This window comes from Etheostoma cragini, unplaced genomic scaffold, assembly GCF_013103735.1.
Source record: "Etheostoma cragini isolate CJK2018 unplaced genomic scaffold, CSU_Ecrag_1.0 ScbMSFa_1523, whole genome shotgun sequence".
Taxonomy (NCBI): Eukaryota; Metazoa; Chordata; class Actinopteri; order Perciformes; family Percidae; genus Etheostoma; species Etheostoma cragini.
Window position 1 is genome coordinate 67,085 of NW_023265587.1, and position 4,585 is coordinate 71,669.

Sequence of the window (4,585 nt, forward strand, 5' to 3'; positions counted from 1 at the left end):
CCCCCCCCCCCCATGAAATAAAGAAGCAGTGGAGACTCTGGCAGTTTCAGTGTTATTTTATTGTGAAAGTATCGGACAGGATGAACCGCAGGTCGGCCCCAGACTCGGTGTTCAGCACACAGTCAATTATTAATGATTTCCGCGAGTGCGTCTGAATATGAAGTATGGAAGGACTTTTGGGCGGTTGTCTTGAGAATAAATAAATAAATAAGTGGCGTCAGTTGTAAAGAGAGTTTTGAAGAAGACGTTTCCTCTGAGGCAGAGTGTCACCATACACGCAGACACACACACACCACACACATACACACACACACACCACACACACACTCACGTGAGTACACACAATGGTGAAAAATGCTGATGACGTGGTATAGACTCAGTCACAGAAACGGTTGATTCAGGGCTGAAAAGCCACACACACTCACATGAAGTTTCATGGAAAAACTCCAGAAATCACAGCGTGTTCTGACTTTAATCTCCTCATAATTCTGACTTTATTATTCATAATTCTAACCTAATACTCAGAGCTCAATCATTTTTTAAGATGTGGCCCTAGTCCTTTTACTACCCACATAGTGACATTTCCCAAAAAAACGCAGAAAGCCTCTCGATAGGACACGGCTAAGCTAAAGCTCACTCTGTATGCAGATGACACCCCCCTTAGTTATCCTATCTCCAAAGCTCCATTTCCATCGCTAAACGTCAGAGATCAGAGATGTGGCTGTTGACTAAGGTATCGTCCAAAATAGCCCAGTTCAAAGAAGTATTAAAACTTGCATTATTTGTATTTTTTAACATCTCGCAGCCAATCACCACGATTGGCCCTGTCCCGCAGAAGCTCCGACCCATACAGTCCGCGTTGTGCTGACGTTGAGCCCAAATAACTTAATTGTGCCTATTTGGCCTGTTATTTAATAAATATTTTAATAATTTCAACATGCATTCAAATCATTTGGCCAGGTGGGAGTGGCGGCATTTAACGCTGGTGAATGCTTCCATTCACATGATGAAGTACTGTATTGGTATTGTCATTTTTCAACAAATACCTAGCACTAGTTTTGATTTCAAGTCTTGGAACTCCACTATTATAGACAAACGTCGTTGTTTAACTTTGACCTACAGTGCTTGCCGTAGGTGTGCACCAACACAACGACGGACTATGTCATGTCGGCGATGTCGGCGTGTTTCCATAGCAGCAGCTACTTCGGCATCCACAGTTTTATACCATAAATAGTTATCATGAAATAAGGCCCAGACTGTTACAAATTAAATCTTATAAGCAGGATTTATGTGATTTCTACCCCAAAAAATGTACACTAATATTCTGCTAATATTCCAAATATGGATTCTGAATTTGATACAGCATTTTCAGATAAAGATATGTGTTATATACTGTATATATATGTGTTATATATGTGTATATATATATATATATATATATATATATATATATATATATATATATATATATATATATTCTGGTGTTATTCAGGTTTTAGAGGCATTTTTTGGACATTTATACAGCGCGTTTGGAATATGTGTCTCAATCAGGGTTATTACTAGAGTTCAAGTTTTACTATGTGTTGCTGTGGTTTTTGTACACAAACAACAAGTCAGCATTTTTGCATGGCTGTGGCAAAGATGCAGGCCCCCCCAAAAAGAAGACTTTATGAAAGACTTATATATCAACAGGTTTTTGGATGTGCACCAACGTCCCAACACCGGGTTGAAAAAATGAAAAATGAAGACAAATTACAAGCCGCAATTTCCCCACTGTGGAACAAATAAAGGTTTTCTCATCTTATTTTATGTTAATCAGAATATTGTCTTTTTCGGAATAAGGGCAAAAAGTGGAATATTATATTATTATTAATTCTAGTTAAATTATACATAATTAAATTAAATTAATATTATTAATATTTGAGGAATATTTGTGGAATACTCACTTTCATTTGCCATGTAAACTGCTTAATATACCAACATATCCTGCATCCCATGTACCATTATCATTACATCTGTGCATAATGTTTCGTTTGGGCAATTTTCAAAGGGCAACGTAATAATTCATGTGTCATTTATTGTAAAACGTTTGCTATATTTTGTACAGTTATCTATCTTTGCTCTTATCTTTGCTCTTACAAGCCGCAATTTCCCCACTGTGGAACAAATAAAGGTTTTCTTATCTTATTTTATGTTAATCGGAATATTGTCTTTTTTGGAATAAGGGCAAAAAGTGGAATATTATGTGCATGTAAACGTGATCAGAGTGTGTATCTGCGTGAATACAGTTCAATTCCTCTTTTGTGCCATGAAGTATTCCAGCTGTTATGAATCTATATTTACAATGCAGTGGATTAGCTGGTAGACTTTGTGTTGCTGTGAATGAACGCCACGGAGAACCCCAATAGTGCCACACAAACCCAGTGTGTTGTTGTAGTGTGTGTGTGTCTGTAAGTGTGTGTGAGGCAACCAGAGTAATAACTAATCAATCCAAACATGGCCGCTCCAAAACAACAGCAGAATTAACCGCGTCATGTCAACACTGTACACAAATATAACGCAGTGGGACAAGATATGTCCATATTTTTAAATAAAATAGTTTTTGTGTGTGTAATGTATCTTCTGCACTTCAAAGGAGTAGTTTGACATTTTGGGAACTATACTTTCTTGCTGAGTTGGATGAGAAGCTAGATACTGCACAGCTAGCATTTAGCTAGTAGCTTAGCTTAGCTTAGCTTACAGATTGAAGAATTGTTTTTTCAAAGCAACACTAGAGAACTTTTTGTAACTTAAAATAATGTTTCCAAAATCGTTTTCAGATGTACTTTGTGTTATGCTCTCATCAACACATGCTAGCATGCTAACACTCAAAACCCTAAAAGATGGTGGTCACGGTTACCATTTTACCTGCTATGCATCAACAATTTAGCGTTGTCATTCGGCACTTGTTAGCATGCTAACCTCTCATCGCTGCTAGCTTAGCTGTAAACTCTTAGTCTTGTTTAACCTTTGTTTTGCCCTGTTTCCAGTCTTAATTCTAAGTTAAGCTAACTAGCTGCTAGCTGTAGCTCTGTTTTTCACAACTAGTCTGCTCTTCTCACCATTTTGCCAAAATGTCATACTATTATTTTAACATTTACTGATATCTAGCTGTACTCACTGGGCTTCACAGTACATAAAATGTGTTCCACACAGCTAGCATCTACCTAGTAGCTTAGCATAGCTTACCGATTGGAGAAATGTTTTTCAAAGATAACTTTTCGTAACTTCAAATAATGTTTCTAAAATGGTTTTCAGATGTGTTATGTTCTCATCAACACACGCTAGCATGCTAACACCCAAAACCCTAAAAATCCAAAGACCTGCTATACATCAACAATTTATCATTGTCATTTGGCACTTGTTAGCATGCTAACCTCACATAGCTGCTAGCTTAGCTCTTAGCTTGTTTAACCTTTGGCCAGACCCCAGCTAGCTGTTTCGCTCTGTTTCCAGTCTTTATGCTAAGCTAAGCTAACCGGCTGCTAGCTTTAACGCTGTATTTTTTCACAGATAGTCTGCTCTTCTCACCATTTCCCCAAAAAGTCAAACTATCCTTTTAACATGTGTACTCACTATGCCTCGCTGTACATAAAATGTGTTAATCTGTGCATAAATAAAACTAAAATCACAAGTACAAATCCCAGACACGCTCCCTCAGATATGTTAAGAAGGCTTCCTGTGTTCCTTTCAGCAAATATGTAACTCAGTCTAATAACAGACATCGTTCAAAACCAACATGAATAAACCCGTTGGCTCGACTTGGACACAGACACACACTCCTACAGTGTGATGCAACTGGGAAGTTATGAATAGGGTCAAAAGCATGTGAAATGTGGCTGATTGTTGTTACCCGAGGGGGGCAGAAAGTCAGCTGGGGTCCTGGTTCTGTTTCCCCGTGGGGATTCTTCCCCAGGCTGTCCTTTTCCCACTCGGACAGAAGGGCTCATGGACACAGATTTTTTTCTTGGGAGCAAGGGGTGGGGGAGAGGACAATGGAGCGAGGGGAAAAGAGGCCTCTATTAACGGCTTGTTTGCAGCGTAAGGGGTCCTTTGTGCGTCGTTGGTCTTGCATTCTGGGGGCCCTTAATGAGCAGTTTAAGCTCAGCCATCTTGTTAAAGTGGAGAGATGCTGCCCGCTCAAAACTGCTGAGTAAGCTGCCGCGTGGCGTCAATGCCAGCATGTGCGAGCGGAGGTTGTGTGTGTTTTTGTGTGTCTGACCCAGGTGGAGAATGCAGCCATTGTTTGTGCAGGAGGACTACAAGCCGGGCCGGTAGCTTTACTCCTTTATTAGAGCCAGATGTCTGTGTGGGGGGTAAGAAAACTAAGCAAAATACAGTTGTTCTTTCATTAGAACCCCCTCTTTCATTAGAACCCCCTCGGAGGCATGCAGACACACACACACACATAACACTTTAAAATTTAAAAGGTTTGGTTTGAGAAGTGTGTGCGGGGGCGTTAAAATAAACCTATGGATCGAGTCATTTCTGATTAATTTGAACTCTGTGCATGTGTGTGGTGGTGGTGGTGTTGGGGGGGGGGGGG

The 4,585-nt window shown here is 39.8% G+C and overlaps 2 long non-coding RNA genes across 2 annotated transcripts in view; one reads left to right on the forward strand and one right to left on the reverse strand.

The window, feature by feature from the left end:
- LOC117940013 overlaps positions 1-1,003 on the reverse strand; it is a 17,784-nt gene extending 16,781 nt beyond the window's left edge. Inside the window, exon 1 of the long non-coding RNA XR_004655693.1 lies at positions 817-1,003. This is a non-coding gene — a long non-coding RNA (uncharacterized LOC117940013). The remainder of the gene's footprint in view (positions 1-816) is intronic.
- Positions 1-4,585, forward strand: part of LOC117940014 — a 33,640-nt gene that overhangs the window by 647 nt on the left and 28,408 nt on the right. The gene's annotated exons all lie outside the window — the stretch shown is intronic.